General features: G+C 32.8%; 1 protein-coding gene across 4 annotated transcripts in view; it reads left to right on the forward strand.

The window, feature by feature from the left end:
* PAK5 (p21 (RAC1) activated kinase 5) overlaps positions 1-24,290 on the forward strand; it is a 455,979-nt gene that overhangs the window by 89,827 nt on the left and 341,862 nt on the right. For all 4 annotated transcript variants that reach the window (XM_051975927.1, XM_051975928.1, XM_051975926.1 and 1 more), the window contains exons 2-3: positions 17,518-17,640; positions 23,903-24,023. The gene's annotated coding sequence lies outside the window, so the exon portion shown is untranslated. The remainder of the gene's footprint in view (positions 1-17,517; positions 17,641-23,902; positions 24,024-24,290) is intronic.

Raw genomic sequence — 24,290 nt, forward strand, 5'->3', positions numbered from 1 at the left:
GTCTCGTGCCTATATATCATTAATATTTCATTCAACAAACAGAATCAGAAGATATTGGACTCTACAAGTATGAGATATTATTATAGAAATGAAATTGATTTTTTGCTGATTTGGAAACCTTTTTAATTAGCTATTAGACTTTAGGATTATTAGAACAATGATCAAAATTAAGACAGAAGAAAACAATGGGGGAAAATGATGGCAAACAACTAAAACAACTACCTCCTAATTTATTAATAATTTTAATGTAATATTGATAGAAAAGAATACACACAATCCACAATGATTTGACACAATAATTGTACCAATACAAATCAGAACAGCTGGTAACTAGTACAAATTGGATATGTTTCTTCCTATAATGAGAGTTTTAAAAAATCAAGAAATATTTTATTTGACATTGAAAAGAGTCCAAACCAAGACAAGATTTGAACTAAAGTCTTCCTGACTCCAAAGCTAGTGGTCTATCCATTATACTACCTAGCTGTCCATATTAGATGACATGATGTTAATTGCCACAGAGATCAGGTGTTTTTTGTAAGTTAGTTAGTTTTTTTTTTTTGCTATATCTGACCACAGATTTTGTCTGTTTCCCAGTATTTGTTATGCAAATGTTAGTCATTAGGAAAAACTGTCTAGGCTAGTGGGGATTAATCAGCACAGAGTTTCTTCATCAACAGAAAAAACAGCTCAAACCATTTTGCCTTGAAAATGAGATAATATTTTGGTACAAGTCAAGACCATACTCAGAAAGTTTGCATTTGCAGATTGATGAGCCTATCTAGAGATTTTCAATTTAATCTCATCCAAGAGAAAATAGGATAAGATTTGGATTATTTAGAATCGATGCCCTTTGACAGAGACCCAAGAGCATGGTTGGTTCAATGAATTTAAGATAGCTGATTAGTGGGATCAACAAAGACCACTATTACCTATTGTTATGAAACTATGAGACATAAAAGATTGCTTTGATGAAGTTGATAGTAACAAAACAAAACAAAAACTAAAAAATATATTTTTAATTCAATGCTTCCTGAATTTCTTACAATGGTTATTGTTTCTGAGTATCTTTAAGTGGTCCCTACCCTTTGCACAATGCTTCGGTATCACCTACTTTCTATTGGACAAGATATGAATATTTTGGGAATAGTTAGTGGAAAAATGTACACGGAAAAAAATGTTACCTGAAACTCAGAAATCTCTAAAAATAATTTATTCATTTAAACTAAACTGCACCAGTTCATTTTTGACACAAACAACTGAATCAGGATCCAAGGAGGAAAACTGCAGGTTGAGAGTTAATATTCTTATGGATTTGTAAGAAGTCTTTTTTAAAGAAGTAATTGTCAAATAAAAGAAATTCATATTATACATTAACCAAGAGAAAATTAATATGTGAGACATAGCTTTTTAGTAAGTGTACATATTATATTAGTCTAGAAAAAAAAAAGAATTGTTTACCTCAAGTTTCCTCATCTATAAAATGAGCTGGAGAGGAAATGGCAAATTACTCCAGTATTTCTGTCAAGAAAACCTCAAACTGAGTCATAAAGAGTCAGACATGACTAAACAACAATACACTGAAAGAAATAGAGTGGTTATCAAATCTACCATACATAGATCAAGTGGTAGCTATGGAAAGAGATCCAGACTTGGAGTCTAAAATGTATATAGCAAGTGATCATCTAAACTCTTGATGAATCAGAAGAAACCTCTAAAAATCTTTGAGCAAAGATGTGTATAAGAAAGGTTATACCTCTGTATAACCTCTGGTTATCCAACCTCTGACAGTTATTAATTATATCACTCTGGTTAAGTAACAGTCTTCTTGAGACTCAGTGTGAGTAAACTTAGAATTGAAAAAAAAATTGTTATATTTGGAAGAAAAGTAAAACCCAAGAAAGGTTAGAAACTTACAGTGGATGGGCCAATAATAATCAACTACACAACAAAGAAGAGCTGCCTAATTATTACTTTATTTTTTTCTAAAATGGAGAAAGATATTTACATTCAAAAAAGCCTTTCATAGTCATTGCACATTTTTGCTGTTATTGTATACAAGGTAGTCCTGGTTCTGCTTATTTCTTTCAGCATCAGTTCATGTAAATCTTTCCAAGCCTTTGTATAAATAGCTTGTTCAATTTTTTATAAAACAATACTGTACCATATACTTTTCATATACTTGGTCAGACATTCCCCAATTGATGGGTATCCACTCTTTTTCCAATTCTTTGCTACCACAAAAAGAGTGTCTACAAACATTTTTTGTACATGTGGGTCCTTTTTCCATCCTTTATGATTTCCTTGGGATATAGACCCAGTAATGGCACTGCTTTATAAAAATATGTGCAGTTTTAAAGCCCTTTGGGCATAATTCCAGATTGTTCTCCAGAATGGCTGGATAATTTCACAACTCTATCAACAATACATTATTGTATCAGTTTCCCTACATCCCCCCAACATTTATCATTATCTTTTCCTGTCATCTTAGCCACACTGAAAGCTTCATGTCTTTTTTTCAATAGCATTACTAATCTTATAGGTGAGCAGAATGCTATGAATTTTTAAAACTAGATTTCAGTAAAGTTATTGATCATATATTTTATATTATTCCTACACAGAAGACTCAAAGATAGATTACAAAATAATATGATCAATAATATATAGTAATGTGATTTAGAACCAGTAGGATGACCCACTTTGGAGAAAATTAATAGTTAATAGTAATGTGAAATGTGATCTTCTGTGGAGTATTACAGAAATTTGTGTTTATACTTAGTGCTTAACATTTTTAAAGAAATGACTTAAATAGAAGAATAGATGGTACACTTCTCAGATATGGAGATTATACAGAACTAGGAGGGATAAGTAACACAGTATATGAAAAGTGTCGGAATTCTAAAAAAACCTTGATAGCTTAGAAAAGTAGTTCTTAACCATTTTTGTGTCATTGACCCCTTTGTCAGTCTCATGAAGTCTATCTTCTCAGAATGTCTTTAAATACACAAAATAAATTACATGATTGCCAAGAAAACGTAATTATACCAAAATACACCTAGCACACAATGTTTTTTTTTCCTAAACAAGTCCATAGATCCCATGTTAAGAAGCCTGTCAAAACATCATGCTAGATCTAAGAAAATGATATTTATAACTATAACTATAAATGTAAAGTCTTATATTTAGGGAAAAAATTGACTCCACAAAAATAATAAGGCAGTTGTTCTTAAAACAATCTGAGGGTTTGGGTATGCTTTAAACTCAATATGTCAGTTGTGTGACATGGAAGCCAAAAACCAAACTTAACACAAACAAAGCCAAATCAATAAATCTTATTCATCCTTGGTATGTATTAGAAAAGAGTATTTTCTTGTTACCCTTGTTGTTTTTCAGTCATGTCTGACTCTTCATAACTCCATTTAGGATTTTCTTAGCCAAAATATTGTAGTGACATATTCTGTGATATTTTGTTTCCAGTTCTTTATTTTATTAAAGGACAAAATGTTCTACTTTAAATATTTTGTTGTAAAGGGACATTTCTTTCTATCTTTGACCTCTTTGGGGTATATGCTTAGCAAAAGAATCTCTAAGTCAAGAGATATGGACATCAGAGTCACTTTTCTTTTACAGCATCATTCCACATTCCTCTCTGAAATGACTGCACAAATCCACACCTCCACCAACACTGCATTAGTGTTCTCTTTCCAAAAGTCATTCAACATTTACTAATTTGTATGTTTTCTTATCTTTACCAAATTGCTGGACAAAAAACCCTCAAAGTTGTTTGGATTTGTAATTTTTCTAAAATCTATGACTTGAAGTGATTGTTGATATAGTTGTTAATCATTTACAATTCTTCTGAGAAGTCTTTTCCCCATACATTTTGACCAATTATCCTTTGGGAAAAGACTCTTGGTTTTTTACATTTTTATTAATTTCTTATATAGTGTGAAGAACATACTCCCTCACCTTTCATGTCTAATCCTCAACTCATATTCCTGAAGCAGTTATTGAAATATCAGGTGATAAAGTAGCTAAGTGGGCACAGAGACATCAAAGAGTGTGATTCTCTTGGCCAATTACAATACATTTTCTAAGTGAAGCTATATAAATTTATCAGGGAATATAAAGTACTTCATTGATCTTAAATTAAGAGCTTCTTCATACTCAGTTTATACTTTTGGTTTTCTAGTACTGTAGAAAAGTGTCTGATTTGAACATGATTAGTTAACACCTATGATTGAGTAGAGAAGTTTGGATTTTCTGTGTTTAATTGGAATGGGTCAAACATTTATCCTTAGAAAGAAATTCTGTCTATGATCCCTCTCTTATTTCCCTCTATCCTGCCCTCTTCTTTTTTCTACCAATCCAATATAGGTTTCAATTACTAGTTTCCCAGATTTTTATAATAGCCTCCTCTTATTTTCTCCACTTCCCAAGCTCTTCTTCATGTTGTGGCTTAGATTAATCTTTCTCATTTATTTCTTTAGTCAGATCATTTTCAGTGTCGTCTTGTCTACTGAATAATGTTGAAACTCTTTGACTTTGTGTGGCATTCAAGGCCCTTTACAATTTGACACCCTTCTAAGCTTTTTATTCTATCCCTCAATGAATTCTATAGTAGAGTTAACTTGGACAATTCTCTGCCCCAAGACCCATACTGTGATCTCATGATTTTATACAATTTGTAGGTCCCTAATGGCTTTAATGTAATATTTTGTAGTGTAGCTAGTGTTGGTGTCTTGTCTTAGCTGGACTTTGTCTTTCCCACACTAGTGTAATGTTTTGCATCAAGTTAACTATTAATAGTGTTTATTGTTAAATTTACCCACAGGTCAGAAGGATTAAAAAAAACAGATTCAGAACCAGAGTTCCACAGAGGTGGCAATTACAGGGATGTAGCAAGCAAAAAGAAATTCAAAGCCTGAGATAGGAAGATAGAAGCAAAGAAGAGATTCCTATGAAAAAAAAAAGTCAATGAAATAGCACAGAAAGTACATCTCAGATTGACAGTGACATCCATTTATTTTTTAGGGTTCTTTCTTAGCCAACTAGGTGCCTCAGTGGATAAAATTCTGGATCTTGAATTAGGAAAAGATATAATCCCTTATTCAAACCTGGTCTCAAACACTTAATTGGCTGTGTGATTCTGGGCAAGTATTTAATTCTGTTTATCTCAGTTTCTTCATCTGGAAAATGATCTGGAAAAGGAAATAGCAAACCATTTGTTTGTAGTATCTTTGTTCCAAAGAGGTGGACAAAATTGTGGGGAAAAAAGACTGAACAATAACAATATGCTAGCCAGATCCCTACCTCATTCAGCAAAAGATTATTCAGCTGTAGTCTTTGATGTTTATCAAATAATATTCATTTCTTAACCATATATGGCTGACAATTAAAAAGCATTTTCTTCAGAAACTTGTAAAGAGATTATGCAAATATTACTATCCCCATTTTATAAATGAAGAAATTGATATTAGGGACTTATCCCAAGTTATACACCCAAAGACAGATTGTTCATGAATGTTTATCTGAATTTTTTTTCTTTCCCAATGTGAACAAAAATCATAGGATCATAGATCTAAAGGAAAACTTAGATGACATTTAGGTTAATTACTGTATTTTACAGGTGAAGGAAATTGAGGCCCAGGTGAGTTAAGAGTCTTGCCCATACAAGTTGTAAGTGCTGGAATAAACAACACAATGGAAGTTCTCTTAATTCCAGATTTAATACTTTTTCCACTACATTATGCTGTCTTTCTGATGTCACTAGTTGGCTAAGGAATCTTCAATGACTCCCTATTGACTACTGGCTCAAATGCTCAGTTAAACATTTAAAGTTAGTCAGCAAACATTTATTAAGTAACTATTACATGCTAGACATTATATGATACAACTCACTGAAGATAGCAAGAAAGGCAAAAATATCAATAACAACAACAAAAACAGTTTTTGCTTTTAAGGGGGAAGGGAGTACCTTGTTCCTTACAATTTGATCTAAGTCTACCTTTACAGTATTTTCCTTCATGAACTCTACATTCCAAATACCACCTGCTTATTAATTCTTGCCTTCAGTCTACTGTGTCCAGGCTTTTATACAGTCTGGCTCATGCACGTGTACCTGTAGTCTTTCCTCTAGGCTACTTTCAAACCCTTATCTTGATTCCCCTTAATTCTTAGCACCTTTCTCACTCCTCAAATGACATCATATTTATTTATCTATACAAATTATCTATATAAATCCCCATCCCCCAGCAGAATGTAAATTCTTTGATGGGAAATATTTTTTCTTATCATTTCTGTATCTTGACTACCTCATACAAGAGCCTTGAATATAATAGACATCCCATAAGTGCTTATTATTATTTTTGCTACCCTGTTATTATCTCTGTTTTTTTTTAACATCCAACTGTCATCACATCATAGAGAGCAGCTATGGCTGGAGCTCTGTGTTTGAATTTGAGAAAATCTAAGTTCAGATGCAGCCTCAGACTCTTAAGATTAGGTGACCCTGAGCAAGTCACTTTTAGCTTCTGTCAGTTTCGGTTCTTCACAACTATAAAACTGGGGTAAGAATAGCAACTTTTGAGGATTGTTATGAGGTTCAGATGTTATAATACTTTTGAAGTGCTCAGCACTGTGCTTGACATATAGTTGGTATCTAATGAATGCCTATTTCCTTCTGTCTTCCCCCTTCTTGGTTCTACTTCCTGGCTAGTCTTATGCAGTTATGATTTTTCTCCACTAATGAGAATTTCATTTGAATTTTTAAAATAATATTGAAAAGGCAAAGATAATTAAAGAATAGAAATCTAAAAAAGTAATACCAGTGGGTTTCAATGTTAATCCAAAGTGGCTTCATCAGAACTTATACTGTGAGGCTTCTGAAGGGAAGAGCTCAAACTAAATTATAATCTCCTCAAACAGTATTATAGCAGGGAAATAGCTAAATAAACTGTGAGACATTAATATAATGGGATTTCTGCATCATAAGAAATGATAATCATGGACCCACACTTAACACCATATACCAAGATAAGATCAAAATGGGTCCAGGACCTAGGCATAAAGAACAAGATTATAAATAAATTAGAGGAACATAGAATAGTTTATCTCTCAGACTTGTGGAGGAGAAAGAAATTTGTGACCAAAGATGAACTAGAGACCATTACTGATCACCAAATAGAAAATTTTGATTACATCAAATTAAAAAGCCTTTGCACAAACAAAACTAATGCAAACAAGATTAGAAGGGAAGCAACAAACTGGGAAAACATCTTCACAGTTAAAGGTTCTGATAAAGGCCTCATTTCCAAAATATATAGAGAACTGACTCAAATTTATAAGAAATCAAGCCATTCTCCAATTGATAAATGGTCAAAGGATATGAACAGACAATTTTCAGAGGATGAAATTGAAACTATTACCACTCATATGAAAGAGTGTTCCAAATCATTATTGATCAGAGAAATGAAAATTAAGACAACTCTGAGATACCATTACACACCTGTCAGATTGGCTAAGATGACAGGAAAAAATAATGATGAATGTTGGAGGGGATGCGGGAAAATTGGGACACTAATGCATTGTTGGTGGAGTTGTGAACGAATCCAACCATTCTGGAGAGCAATCTGGAATTATGGCCAAAAAATTATCAAATTGTGCATACCCTTTGATCCAGCAGTGTTTCTATTGGGCTTATATCCAAAAGAAATACTAAAGAAGGGAAAGGGACCTGTATGTGCCAAAATGTTTGTAGCAGCCCTATTTGTAGTGGCTAGAAACTGGAAAATGAATGGATGTCCATAAATTGGAGAATGGCTGGGTAAATTGTGGTATATGAATGTTATGGAATATTATTGTTCTGTAAGAAATGACCAGCAGCATGAATACAGAGAGGACTGGCGAGACTTACATGAACTGATGCTAAGTGAAATGAGCAGAACCAGGAGATCATTATACACTTCGACAACGATATTGCATGAGGACATATTTTGATGGAAGTGGATTTCTTTGACAAAGAGACCTAACTGAGTTTCAATTGATAAATGACGGACAAAAGCAGCTACACCCAAAGAAAGAACACTGGGAAACGAATGTAAACTATCTGCATTTTTGTTTTTCTTCCCGGGTTATTTATACCTTCTGAATCCAATTCTCCCTATGCAACAAGAGAACTGTTCGGTTCTGCAAACATATATTGTATCTAGGATATACTGCAACATATCCAACATATAAAGGACTGCTTGCCATCTAGGGGAGGGGGTGGAGGGAGGGAGGGGAAAAAAATTGGAACAGAAATGAGTGCAAAGGATAATGTTGTAAAAAAAAATTACCTTGGCATGGATTCTGTCAATATAAAGTAATTATTAAATAAAAATTTAAAAAAAAGAGAAATGATAATAATTAAGAGTTCAAAGAATCATGGGAAGATATATCAACTAATGCAAAGCAAAGCATGCACAACCAGAAAAACCATATACAAAGTGATAACAGTAAAAATAATTAGAACAACAAAAATTAAAACTGAACATATAATTTTAACAATTTGGCCTAAAGAATAGATGAGAAACTGAACTTCCCTTTTTTGTTAAGGTGAGGGGGGGACTGTGGACTATCGATATGATATTTCATATATTATCAGACTTAGTTGATATATTAGTCTTATTGACTGCTTTCTTTCTCTCTTTTCAAAAATTCTTATACAGATGAGTGACTTGTTATAGAAAGAGAAAGGAATATGTTTGGAAGTAAAAACAACTGATACAAACTTAAAATAAAATATTATTTCAAAATAATATAACAATGATCTTGGTTTTCTCTTTTGCAAGATGAGGAAGGTTGACTTTCATGGCCTTTAGGGCCCCTCCCATCTCCAAATCTCTAATCCAGTATAATTTGAACTCTTTCAAAGATTTTATAAAACACAATAATGGCTTTGAAAAATATTAGAGGAATCTTTTCCATATGAGTAAAAAAGTGATGCCCCACCTAAGTGGGGCAGCTAGATGGCACAGTGGATAGAGCACCAACCTTTAAATCAGGAGGAGCTAAAGTCAAATCCAACCTCAGACATCTCACACTAAGTAGCTGTGTGACCCTGGACAAGTCACTTAACTGTACTTGATTTGCAATAAAAACAACAGCAACAAAAAAAGAAAACAATAATAAGTAATAATTATAATAATAAGATATTACTATCTTATTAATAAGTAATAAGTTAGTACATAATAAGATAGTACATAAAGAAACCTTACTTACTTTTTATATTTGGGGGCATTAGTTTCAGAAACTTTATTAGGCCTATTACACCAGAACCTTGAATCCTTTGACATTTTTTAAACCTCTTCTGCTGTCAGAACAATTTAACAAACTAATTTAAAATATGTACAATTATCATTTGGGAAAGAGAAACAAATAAAAAGACAATTAACAGATAAAACAGTGTAATCAATTGTTAAGAAAGGAAAGGAAAAGCCATTTGAAGTAAAAAAGAGCAAAAGGAAGGTCAGAAATGGAGTGAAAGGGAAACTCTATTTCTCTCCAGATCTTAAATAAGGACAGACTTCAGATGATCCTAAAGATGACATGTCTATTTTATTGATGGAGGCATTATGCATTTATTAAGGGCCTACTATGTATCAAAATTATGCCAAGTGCTTTACAAATATTATCTCCTTTGTGTCTTAACACACTTAATAGGTATTTAATAAATGTTGATTACTCTACTAAGTAATTGATTGATAGGGGATAGAAGGACCTGGGCAGCAACTGAGATGGTACAGGGAATCTGACTCTTCATTTATTCTTTCCCCAAAAACTTTCACCATTTTCCTCTCCAAATCTATGTCACTTGCTTTCACAGTTATAGAGACAGACAATAGAGACAGAATGTTCTTAGGGGCATTTTACCCTCATATAAATGAGAAACAAGATGGTTTAAGGATGGAAAGGTGTGATATCTGTATTACACTCTGGCAAAGGTAAGCCTTTGTTTTTCCCAAAACATTATAGAAAATGGTATTGTACTGCATTTAAAATGATCTTTTCATATAAGGCAATTTCCAAGCAGAATTTAGTCTCTGACTTCCATATGTCCTGCACTAGGTAGTCTTTGAATGGCTCAAGTAAAGCCATTTATAAGATTCCTTCACTTTTAAACATTAAAGCAAAATTTCTAAAGGCATTTCTTTCTCCATCAATCTGTTCTTTTTTCCAATCCTTTATATCATCTTTGTTGATTACTGAGACATTTTCCTCTGAATGACACCGTGAGTGTATATAGAAAATTCAGAGTGAATGATGCCAAATGGATTGGGATTAATAGAGGTAAGAATTTTTTGAAAATAAAAATGGAAATTGATGTGCTTCATTTAATAAGGATAGAAAAGTTAATCTGTCAGCACAATTTCTAATCTCCAAATGCCTTCTGATTATATTTCCACTCAAAAGCGGCAGTTTCCAGAGGGAAAGGTGTTTAGCATAATGCAAGTGCATCCAAGATTTTGCTTTGGCATTACTTGCTGAACTATTAATATCAACCAGCATAAGCATGTGAGAAAAGATAAAATGGGAAGATAGAAAAGTAACAGTGGAAATAACATGGGAATAAGTGGATGCAGTACTGAAATATTTTGGCTTCACGTGGATGAGAATGATTTAACATCACATGACTGTTATCCTCTCTCTCCCTCTGATTCATCCTACATGCTGCTAAAGCTGAAAATTCCTAAAACTTATAGTCCTGATCACCTCATTTTTCATTAAAAAACTTCAATGGCTTCCCATCATCTACTTCTTAGTCTGACATTCAAAGCCCTGCACAATCTCCAGCCAGTCTAATCTTCTTCTTGTTCCATTACTCCCAGGGGTAGCGCTTTCTTTCACTTATACTTGTCCTTCCCCAAATGTGCCTTGTATTTTTCCATCTAGAAAGCTTTGTTCCTGGGCTGCTAAGTAGCATACTGGATACAGTGGCAGGTCTGAAGTAAAGATGATTAATCTTGATTTCAAATCTGGCTTCAGACACTTACTAGCAGTATGACCCTGTTTGCCTCAATTTTCTCATCTGTAAAATGAGCTGAAAAAGAAAATGGTTATAAGTCAGTATCTTTGCCAAGAAAATGCCAAATGGGCAGACCCAACTGAAAATGATTTTACAACAATAATCCTTATTCCCACATTCCCTATGCATAGAACACAATTTACTACATCTCACCTCTCTTTCCCAAAGAACTGCTATACTTCCAGTTTCTGGACTGCATTTCTGTATATTATTAACCCTACCTATCATTTAAAGGTTGGTGATAATTTCACTCCATCAATGAAAACGTTCGCATTTCAGAAGATTCAGAGAAGGGAGCATTAGATCCCATGATTTGTAAATTTAAAAGGGAAGCTCTCAAGAATGGAATTCTGAAGACTGTTAATACTTATATAAACTGATGATGAAGTGAGTAGAACCAAGAGAACACTATCCAGAGTAACAGCAAGATTCTGCAATAATCAACTGATAGACTTGGCTCTTTTCAACAATGAGGTGATTCATGGCATAACTTTTGATGGAGTTATCCACATCCAGAGAGAACTATGGGGACTGACTGTAGGTCAGTGAATAGTATTTTCACCTTTTTTGTTGTTTGCTTGTAACTTGCTCTTGTTTTTTCCCCATTTGATCTGATTTTTTCTTATGTAGTAGGACAAATAATCACAGTCTGATAGGGAGAAAAATTTGGAACACAAGGTTATGTAAAAGTGAATGTTGTAAACTCTCTTTGCATGTATTTGGAAAAATAAAAATCTATTTAAAAAGAGTGGAATGCTCACAACATAATCATAAATTATTGATTTTTAAATAAGAGAATAATATAATAAGGATTTCATAGATGTTAAACTAATCTAAAAGGAAAACATCATGAAAATAGGGACAGCAATGAAGATAAGGGTGAAAATGTGATATATTTCTATGAAATTACTATAAGGAATGGTTCTTAATGGTTCTCCCCTACCTTTCCCTCCCCTAGAGATCATCCAGTCTTATGTGTTATCAAGAACCCATTCTACAACATTGCTAGTAGAATGTACTACTTTTTTTTTTTAAGGCAGAGCCAGTTTTTCACTTTTTTATGCCCAGTCTTTAACATAATGTCATATATAATAGGCACTAAATAATTATGGGTTAGAGTGGATTGGATTACCAATCTTTATAAATTTTCACTGGAAAATCTCTGATGAATAAAAATATAATGCCACCCAATGCAATGAATTTGGACAAATCTAATTGTTAAGTAAAGTTTTATTATATTTATTTGAGATGATGTCCTGTAACTTAGACAATAGATTATAAATATGATTTATGCAGAGATGGAAGGGCTCTTATGGAATAGCTAGTCTATCCCCAGAGAGGTCAAGTCACTTGACAAAAGTCTCACAAATAAGACGTAGAAGAACTATAATTTTATCATAGGTCCTTAGCCTCACTGATTTTTCCATGGTATTGCTTGTCCTAAAGTTACACAGTCTGAAAAAGAATAGGGTATTTTGTGGATTATAAACTTAATTCAAGTCGTTAGTGTGGTATTGTAGACAAAAAATAATGAAGAGATGACAGGATTAAAAAAGAAATAACCTTAATTGTCTTATTCAGATTCCATTTAGAATAGATACTACAGTCAGTGCTACAGTTTAGATACATCATTGATAAGCAAGAGATTATCTATATGAAAGTGAACAAAGCAGTGAATGGTTTCAAATTCATCCTAAAGGACAATCAGCTGAAGAAAATGGGAATATGTAACCTGGAGAATAGAAGACCTGGGGTGGGAGAAGGAGGAGGAAACAAGATAGCTATTTTAAATCTGTAATGATGATGATGGTACTAGTAATACAAGGAAAATGATGGTAACAATAATCATAATTAGCAGTGATATAGAGCTCACTATGTGCCAATACCATGCTAAGCATTTTATAAACATTATCTTATTTACTTTAAGGAAGGGTGGGTTATATGTTTGAGGGACTGAATTTGCTTTGCATGGCCCCAGTACACAAGTCTTGAAGCAATGAGTAAAAGTTGCCAAGAGACCAATTTGGACTTGATATAAATTTTAAAAATCAAACAAACAACTTCCCCACAGTAAGAAGTGTCCCCAAAATAATTAATTTTCTCAGTAGTCAGTAGATTCCTCTTACTCTAGGTCTTCAATCAAAATCTGGATGACCACTTTTTAGGTAGATATCCTTTTTGAGACATGAATTGGGGCAAATGACCTTTCAGACTTCACAATGTATAATTCTATAATTCTTTCTTACTTCTATCCCTCCAACACAAAAGAGAACAAGCCCAATCATTTTTTTCAAAAAATAGCCCTTCAAATATTTTCTGACAGCTGTCATGTTCCCCTTAAGTCTTCTCTTCTCCAGGCTTACTTTGCCCAGTTCTTTATTTCAATCCCTATTTCATATGACCTCTAGTTCACTAAGCATCCTGAGAGAACAACTCTAGTATATTTCAGTTTGTCAGTGTCTTTTCCACATGCAGGTAATTGAAATCTGAAATCAGGGATTCTTAAACTGGGGTCCATAGATCCCCAGTGGGACTATGAATACATTTTATGCAGTTTTAGATTGGAAAAACATCACATTTTATTTTTATGAACTTTAATTTTCACTTGCATCTAACCAAAAGTTAGCATATCCTTCCATTGTGAACAAAAGTGACAAACATGATTCTGAGAAGGATCAATAGCCTTCATGAGACTGTCAAATGAATTCTTGTCGTAAAAAGGTTAAAAGTTCATATCATAAGTGAATGAGGAAAAAGCAAGAGAGCACTTAACTATCTTAAATTAATTCTAGTCAAATGGAACATAGCAAATAAATTACACCCCAGTGTACCAAAAGAATTTGAAGATGTGATTTCGAAAGAATTTGAAGATACAGGATTGTACAATCATGAGCAATGGGAGAGGAGATACAGAACTGCAGATGGTTAAATTCTTCTCCTTTCTTTTTTTCTTTTTTTAGGAGGGAGGCAATCAGAGTTAAGTGACTTTCTCAGGGAAACACAATTAATAAGCATTTGAGGTCGGATTTGAACTTAGGTTCTCCTTTTTCCAGAGCCAGTTGCTTAATCCACCGCATCAGCTATCTGCTCCAATTCTTCAGATGGATATCCAATCTTAGGATAAATGTTAGAACAGATTATTAAATGGATCATTTACATTAGCATAGATCAGTTAGTAACAGTGAAGTTAAGTCAATTTAACTCAACAAGCTATATTGATAGATCAGGAACCTGGAGTGGGGAAGACCTGAATTCAAATTTGATTCAAACACTTAATAGCTGAATGACTGCTGGCAAGTCACTTAATTTTATTAACCACAGTTTCCTTAAAAACGAGCAGTTAGAATGAAATGACCAAGTATTCCACTATCTTTGCCAATAAAACCCTAATTGGGGCCATTAAGAGCTGGACATGATTGAAATAAATGAAGAACAGCAACAATGTGCCAGGCATTATGCTAAGTATTGGGGAAAATATGTTTTTATATACAGAGAACTTACTTTTTCCATTTAATTTTTTATTTATCATTAACAAATTGTTTTACAAATAATGTTGGGAGAGAAAAATTAGAGCAAAAGGGCAAGACCAAGGGAAATTAAAAAAAAAAAAAAAACAGAAAAAAGAAGTGAACATAGCATGTGTTGATTTACATTCAGCTTCCTTAATTCCTTTTCTAGATACAAATGACATTTTCTGTGCAAGGTCTATTGGAATTGCTTTAGATCACTGAACCAATGAGAAGAACCAAGTCTTTCACAGATCATTGCACATTCTTGCCATTATTGTATACAAGCTAGTCCTGATTCTGCTTGTTTCTCTCAGCATCAGTTCATGTAAAACTTTCCTGGTCTTTCTAAAATAAGCTTGTTTATCATTTTTTTTAGAGAACAATACAATTCCATTACCTTCATAAACCACAACTTGTTCAGTCATTCCCCGATGAATGGGCATCTAGTTGTTTTTCAATTCTTTGCTTTTACTTCAGAGTTCTTTTATTTGCATTTCTTTAATCAGTGATTTAGAGCATCAATTACATATGGCTTTAATTTCTTCATCTGAAAATTGTCTGTTTATATGCTTTGATCATTTATCAATTGGGCAATGACTTGTATTCTTTTTAATTACAGCTTTTTATTTTCAAAACATATATATGAATAATTTTTCAACATTGACCCTTGCAAAACCTTGTGTTCCAAATTTTTCCCTCCTTTCTCTCCCCACCCCTTCCACTAAATGGCAAGTAATTCAATATATGTTAAATATGTTAATAAAATACGTTAAATCCAATTTATGTATACATATTTATATAATTACCATGCTGCATAAGAAAAATCAGATCAAAAGGAAATAAAATTGAGAAAGAAAACAAAGTAAAAGCAAACAAAAAAAAAAGTAAAAATGTTATGTTGTGATTTACCCTCAGTTCCCTCCGGGGGTAGTAGATGATTTTCATCATCACAAGATCTTTGGAACTGGTCTCAATCATCTCATTGTTGAAAAGAGTCATGAATTACTTGTACTCTTATAAATTTAATACAATTATTTATATATTTTAGAAATGAGACCTTTATCAGAAATACTGGTTGTAAAGATTTGGAAGAAGACACAACATAAAGTGAAGTTGTAGGAATTTATGGAGAAAGAGAGAAGGTATTTGCCTAGAGACATGAAGGAAAAAGAAGTCTGTAATGTAAGGAGTAGAAATGAGAAAAGAATGAAGTAGTTAACATAGCTAGCCTAACATTTTGGAAAGGGTTTCAGGAAGAACTAACGACAGGGGAATCACAAGGAAAAAAAGATATTTTCTAGGGTATGAAGGTTAGCAAAAGTGGAGAGTAAGAAGGCTGATGGAAAATCATGGTGGCAGAAACTTTTTCTGGTGTGAGAAGATTTCTGGGTCATAGTGGAGAAAGAAGTCCAGTGTTAGAAATAGAGCCAAGAGAAAAAAAGAAAAAAACATAAACAAAAACATGGCTGAGGACTGAACTCCAAATATGAACTCCATCAATTTCTACTTGTGCTTTGATTATAGCAGAAAAAGAAGCAGTATGGCCTAATGTTTTGTATCCTGAAGGAAAGTTAGAACTAAAAATTTATTCTAAAGTTAATTAAATAAATTAAGTAAGCATTTTCATATTATAGATAAAAGAGCTGGGTTTCTTAACAATGCTTTGCTCTGCTCTCTTGGAACTCTTCCTTTTATTTCAAAGATAACTGATAGCATTTCAACAATCACACTTGCCAGTACTCTGGAAAGATCTTCTGGGTTCAATGATTTATACTCAACCAAGAAAACTAGGGGCTTCCATTTTAGTCTTTTTGTTCTAATCCTTTCAGCCTCTAAATCATTCTGCTTCTGAAGAAAAGAAAAACAAAAGAGTAGTTTTGACTTTTTTTCTGTCATTTGTTGTATAGGTAGAGAGCACAAGTCCAGCCTTTGATACACACTGGCTTTATGATCCTAAGCAAGTCACTTAACCTCTCCAGTAATTGTCTAATCATGAATCACCAGGGAAGAGGAAGTTCTTGGATTGTTACATGTTTACTGGATATCTTTGTGATTCCAAAGTCACTTAATTGTTGTTATTGCTGCTATTATTGATCCTTCTTCAGAACCAGAGGAAGCATATTCCAGAAAGCAAGGATGTCTTATATTGAATGTTTATGTCCTAAGGGATATGTGTCTAATTCTTCCAGTACATTCATGATGTGTGCACCATTTCTTTTTTGACTGCGTAGCAAGGAAAGCATAGATTACCATAGTTCAAAATGAAGTCTTTGAGAGCAATCCATTTTAAGTTAACCTCATTTCACTAGCACAAGCAACAGAGAATCAAACTACATTTTGTTGCATCTCAGCTTCAGAGGCTGCTTTGAAAGTACAATCATCTGCGAACAAAACACCATGCACCAATTCTTTCACTTTAGTCTTGGCTTGTAATCTTTTCAAATTAAATAATTTTTGATTAGTATAGTTTTATACTTGGGTTAAAAATCCAGCTTTCATAAGTACATAAGTACAATAAGTAAGGAGAAACATATAGATAATTTGTCTGAAAATGATCGAGGATCTTAATGAATTGAAAGCTAAATGAGTTAGTAACATAATATAATAGCGAAAATACAATTTTAGGCTACTTTAAAAATTGAATTTCAAAAAAATGGCATGGATAGTCCCTTTGTGTGTCTAGTAAAATTATAACTGAGGATTAGATTCAGTTTTAGGAATGACTATTTAGGACAGATATCAATTATTTGGAGAGTAGTCAGGAAAGAGCAGGTAAGATGATAAAGATCCTTGAATTCATGCCATCAGGCATCATTTGCAAAAAGGGGAAATGTTAACCATATAGAAGAAAACTCTTAGAGGGGAGAAATGATGGCTACATTCAATATTTGAAGAACTGTCATAGAGTAGAAGTATTAACTTTGTTCTATTTGCCTCCCACAGGACACCTAAACCTGGAACAATTGTTAGAAATTAACAAAGGAGAAGATTTAAGCTTGATGACTGATAGAAACTTCCTGTCATTTATAACTGTTCAAAAGCAGGATGGGTTGGCTCAGAAAGGAGGTGAGAAATTCTCTTTCATTGGAAATCTTCAATCAGACTGATTGACCACTTGCTGAGTGTATGATAGTGGGGATTTGTTTCTGGCATGTTTTGGGCTAAATGTCTGCTGATGTTTCCATCTCTAAGAATTTATAATATCCTTTTTATAAATGGAATCAGAACAGAAGGAGAACATACATAGATTGTGATTAAATGAAAAAAAAATCCACAAATTCTTCCTAAAAGGGCAAATAAAGGAGTTGAAGAGTTGTTTTTTATCATATACTTACATACAACAAGAAAGACATCATTCATTCAATCAATTTGATTATTTTGCTAACAATACTCAAGATAACTATATATAAGTAAACAGACTGCAATGAAAAACAAATTGTAGCTTATGCATTAAAATCTTGCAGAGATTGAAACACATAATGAAAGGAGAATCATAAGGTGAGCCTGGAAAACATGTTGCTAATTATGACTTGAAACTGAGATATAAAAGAATCAAAGGCTTGCAGATTCCTCAGAAACCTTATCTCTGTATCTTATGTCTACTGTCTTTATGAAATAATGAAGAGCAAAATGAACAGAACCAAGAGAACATTGTATACAATAACAGCAATATTTTTCTAAGATCAATTTTGATCAAATAACTCATTCTATTATAAATGCCCAAATTAACTACAAAGGACATTTGAAAGAAGATACTATCTGCATCCAGAGAAAGAACTGATAAAAAGAAGTATGTATAGAATGATTTTACATATATATATATAATATATATATATACATACATATATACATATGTACATTATATATACACACACATATATACATATTTGTAATGGTTGTCATCTCTAAGGAATGGGGGAGGAAGAAAAAAATAAAGAAATTTATATGATAACTCTAATATATATTTAAAAGGGATAGAAATTGTATATAATAGATTTGTTCCATCATCTTTTTTATTATACTATGTTATGGAAATCTTTGTTTTATTCCATAAATTAAAAATTAAATAAATGCAAATTTTTAAAAGGTACTTAGAATTAACAAACACATTAAGTACCAAACATTATAAAAATGAAATTGATTGTATCTTAACAAGAAATGACTACTTATTGATGTGGGAGTCATTTCAAAATCAATTATCTATGTTCAGCCCAATAATGTATTGTTTAGAACACACATTATTTTCAAATTAGTAGAAAGAATAAATATAAACAGAATGTGATTATAATAGCTCTAATCTAACCTATTTAAATAGACTCTTTATTCAGAAAAATAAGGAATGGGGAAAAAAATAAAGACACATTGATTATCAGTATTTCTGAAATACGTTGAACAGAAATAGTTACTTCACAAACAAGTTGACCCTAGGGCTAAGAAGCTATTTCAATCATAAGATACTTGAAATACACTTTTGATTATGCCCACTCTGCAGATTTTTTGCTTATTTATTATAGGATTGTGTTCCCTCGTCTCAGCTAGTTTTGAATTTTTAAAAAATATACCAAAGGGAACATAAGGTAATTAAAGTGGAAGTACAGTGCACAAGCAGGGAAGTTTTGAAAATAAATTGTGGGATTTGTTATGTACTTTAAAAAATTCAAGTGATGAATGTAGGTTCATAGTTGCATATGTAATTCTCTTTTGGTGTTCTGCTGTGCATTTGAAAATAGTTGTTTTTTAGTGTTTATGTTCAAAATAAAACAATAATTTTTAAAGTATATATTTGAAACTTTAAAGTATTTTATAAATGTCATTATGTATTTTCATTATTTTGGCTTCCCCTTCCAAAAAAGGGGAATAGATCTGGAGATTGGAGAGAGGATCAGAATCAAAATAGAGAAAGGGGATAGGTGGATAAAGAGAAAGAAAGTAGAGTAACTTTTCCTCTTTCTTCTGCCTTGAAATTCCCACTTTCTTCTACTTCAAGCTTACCATTAACAGATCCAGGTCTTAATATTTTGCAGAATTTTTTATAATACAGTAATCTTTTACTAGTGAACCATGTGAAGTGTTTTCTTCCTTTCCATTTCAAGAATAATTAATTTGGGGATGGCAATGTTCTAGATATATAATTAGATATTTACTATCAGTTTTTTAATTATAAACTAAAAATATAATACAACTTTTATAGGAAAATAATGGATTAATTAGCTTGTTTAAGACATTTCATGAAAGCTTTTCAGAGGACTACATAAAAGCCATGTTAGTAGTACCTTCGATTTTGCCTCAGTGGCTTAAAAGAGTGACTGGCTGAGCCTTTTGAGTAGCAAAGGTATAATTTACAATGAATTGGCATAGTACTTATTCACTGTAGGGAATGGGCACTTCAATAAAAAGTCCATTCTTTTTAAAAATTATCTATTTTTAAGGCAAAGAAGCTCATTTGCACTATCGTATTCTTAGTAAAACCACTAGCCAGTCTGTTTTTCTTGGTTTCCCAATAGATGCCTATCTTTTCTTCTTGATTTAATTTTCCATAAATAAACATAAGATTCAATTGAGGGAATGTAGAGTACAAATTACTAAATATGCATATAACATGTACAATGTGAAACTTTACTACTCCAGTGATTCTCAGGGGCCCCTGATTTGGTCTTGATTGGTTGGTTTATTTTTAATTTTCTTGAGCATGTTTTTGGGACGTATACCTACTACTACTACAACTACTACTACTACTATTACTACTACTACTACTATTATCACTGCTATTATCACTGCTACTACCCAACTAGCTAGCTAAATAGCCAGCTAGTTTTAATGTTTGCAAAGTATTTGCAAATATTATTTCATTTTATCTTCACAACAACCTTGGGAGAAAGGTGCTGTTATTATCCCCATTTTGCAGACAGTAATTATCATAGAGAAGTTAATTGAATTGTTTATGATCACACAGATACTTTGAGATGCCAATTTGCTTACCAAGAAAGAAGCAGGAAATTGTTTTCTTCTTATACAGCCATACATGGATAAAGGACATTTTTAGTATTCTAAACAGACAGCAGTCATTTTTTTGTAAAGGCTAATGATTTCATCTAACATTTTATGGTTAATTATGAATAGCTTTCCAGAGAGAACATTTCATAAGAAAGATACAGTACTTGGGGAAAAGGTATTGAGGAAAAACCTCACTACAGTCCTTAAATCAAGAGCCACTTTGGGGGAAAAGACATATAGTAGGGATGTTAAAATGATTCTTGAACAATAAGGCAACTTGTTTGATACAGTCAGAACAACTAAGCTAAATGGACCATAGGTTTGAATTGTAGTACTTTAATAGATCTGATGTTCCTCATTATTTGATTGCACAGTGTTATTGGCAAATATGGCGTAACACTGTAGCGAACAAGGATAGCAAAGTGATACTCTCGATTATGAAGGGTGAAAATATCTAAAAATCATTGCATTTACTTTACTTGTAAAATGAAGGGCTTAGATTAGACAGTCTTTAAGGTCCTTTTCTAGTTCTAAAGTTTTTATATCATTGAGAATGAAACACACAGACACACACAAACAAATCACAGTACCTCAGAATTGTTAGAACTTAAAGATCAATTTGTTCAATCTATATCTGAATAGAAATGTCATCGATAGCATCACCAATAAAAAGGGAGTAGAAATATCACTTGGTTTTGAGTCTGGACATTAAAAAAAATTAAGGGAAGTAATAGAGCTTAAAATGAAAAACAATAACAACAATCTGGAGGTGGACAAGGGTCCAAATCAAAGGATAGAATTCAATTGATGACTTCCAGGGCTAATGTTGGAACATTAGGAAGAATGGTCTTAAGAAGACAATAGAAGAAGAAAAAATGACAATTGATCTTTGAAAGGTCATCCTTGAATTTATAACCTAGAGTTATGCAAACTTTTTGTTATTCTTTGTAGTTAGCAGGTAGGGTCACCTGAAAACTTTGCTACTTCTAACCAGGGCACCTCTGCACTAGGATACTCCAACCTAGGGAAGAATTTCAATAGTCCAAAAATTGTGATAGCAAGAAAGTTGGGAACAATTATGAGCTTTGGAGCCATCTTCAACTCTTCACTCTGGCCTAATCCATTTCTCAAGTCTTGTCAACTCTAGCTCCAAATTATCTCCCATATATGTTCTCATCTCTGTACTTTCATGGCTATTCCATTAGTTTACCTTATCATCATCTCTTGCCTAGACTATTTCAATAGCTTTCCAAATAGTCTCACTGCCTCCATTTTTTTCTTTTCTTCAGTTTGTACTGGAAAAAGGTATCAAACTAATTACATAAAGGAAATAATACTATACTGTCCTGCTCAAGAAGTTTTAATGGTTCCCTGTTGTTTTGGGGATCAAAAACACAGCCCTATGTCTGACATTCAAAGGCCTTCATGACCTGACTTCACCCAACTTTTCCAATTTTATTATTCATTCACTTCAGTTGGGATTTAACTCTCTAATCTATTTTTCTGGCAATTCTGTTTCTGGCATCTCTGTTTTTCTGTTCCCTATATGGTGTCATCTTCTCTTAGAGTGTAATCTATTTTATAGTAAGCATTTGCTTGTTAGCTTTTGTTTTTATTTTCAGTACTTATCAAAATGCCTGGAACATAATAAGTGCTTCATAAATACATTATTTAGTCATTTAACTTTCTGTCTATCATATACTCTGTGATTTTTGATATTCCTCTTACATGGTATTCCACGTATTTCTATAATTTTGACCATATTATCTCCTTTTCTTGGTATACTTCCTCCTCACTTCTCTTAGAAAATTCCTAGTTTCTATTAAAGCTCAACTTACGGGATGTCTCCTACATTATACCTTTACTAGTTACCCCACCTCTTGCTAGCTAATAATATTTCTTTGATAGATAGAAAGAAATAGAGATAGAAAGAGTATCTACTTATATGTTTACATAGTTCTCCCTGCTAGTCGAGATTGTTTCATTTTTTATCTTTTATTTCCAGTACCTGGTCAGAGGATGGTGTTTCATTAGCAAATTTTGATGGTTCATCTCTTTTTGATATAATAGGTATGAGTTGCTAGTGGTAAGCTAACAAATCCCTGTTCTATAGAATAAGGCAAAGAAGTTTCAAGAAAATAAAAATCCTGGGGGCAGCTAGGTGGTGTAGTGGATAGAGCACCAGCCCTGAAGTCAGGAGGACCTGAGTTCACATCTGGTCTCAGACACTTAACACTTCCTAACTGTGTGACCCTGGGCAAATCACTTAATCCCAATTGCCTCAGAAGAAAAAAAAGATGCAGGAATTTAACATTCAAGAAAAAAGGCAAAGTATTATTTGTGAGGAGAGGATTTCTAAGAAGTCTAAAAAGAAAGGAAGACATTTTTTTCAGACTACCAAACACCCACCTATATCTCTAAATAATTTCTAAGGCTATATCAAATAATAATGATGAAAATGAATGCCCTTGCTTTAAAACTGAGTTTAATACAAAGACCTCTAGAATTTACTGTAACAATAAATAGCCCATATATTATTATTCAATAAGAAACGGCCAGCGGGATGATTTCAGAGAGGTGTGGAGAAACTTAACATGAACTGATGCTGAGTGAAATGAGCATATAATGAGGAGATCATTATATACGGCAACAATAAGATCAGTTCTGATGGACGTGGCTCTCTTCAACAATTAGATGACTCAAACTAGTTCCAGTTGTTCTGTGATGAAGAGAGCCATCTACACTCAGAGAGAGGACTGTGGGAGCTGAGTGTGGACCACAATTATAGCATTCTCACTCTCTCTGTTGTTTGCTTGCATTTTGTTTTCTTTTGCAGGTTTTTTTTTCTTTCTTCTTGATCTGATTTTTCTTGTGCACAAAGATAACTGTATAAATATGTATATATATGTGTGTATATATATAGGATTTAACATATTTAACATGTATTGAACTACCTGCCATCTAGGAGAGGGGATAGGGATAAGGAGGGGAAAATTTGGAACTGAAGGTTTTACAAGGGTCAGTGTTGAAAAATCAGCCATGCATATGTTTTGTAATAAAAAGCTTTAACAATAATACTAAATAATTAAATAGTCCATTTATTCTTGTTTTTTAATATTTCTAAATTAAAGGAATTTTATTTTGCTAAAAGCTTTTTTGCATTTATGAATATAAGCATGCAATTTTGCTGTTTTTGTTATTAATGGTGTTATATTCCTAATTTATTGAATATTCAACCTTGTTATAGTATACAATGTTTTAAAATACAATTCTAGACTCTTTGCTAATATTGAATACAAGATTTTTTGCATCAATATTCATATTGTATTTACAGATAGGCTGGTCACGGCAATGAGAAGGGTCAACTCTACATCTGAGACTGCAGCAAAGGAGTCAGCAGTTAGGGAATACATCTAAGTGATATGAGATGAGAAGGCAAAGATGAACAACTCACGGTGAATGGTTTTATTATTTCTTTTTGTAAAATATGAGTAGAGGTCTGTAAGTGTGAGGTTAAGGGTAAGGGAAGTGCCATGAGAGACTTGAGGATAGACTATTAGTTTAAAACAGCTAGTAGGACAGATAATCAATTAGGGAAGCAAGAATGATAATGCTGCAGTGAGATCAAATTGAGGTTAGATAACAGAAATGTGTAGAGGACCCAATTAGTGCTATTTTATGATTTCCTCCAGCTCCATTCGCAGCATGGGGAAATAAAGCAA

Source organism: Antechinus flavipes, chromosome 2 (genome assembly GCF_016432865.1).
Source record: "Antechinus flavipes isolate AdamAnt ecotype Samford, QLD, Australia chromosome 2, AdamAnt_v2, whole genome shotgun sequence".
NCBI lineage: Eukaryota > Metazoa > Chordata > Mammalia > Dasyuromorphia > Dasyuridae > Antechinus > Antechinus flavipes.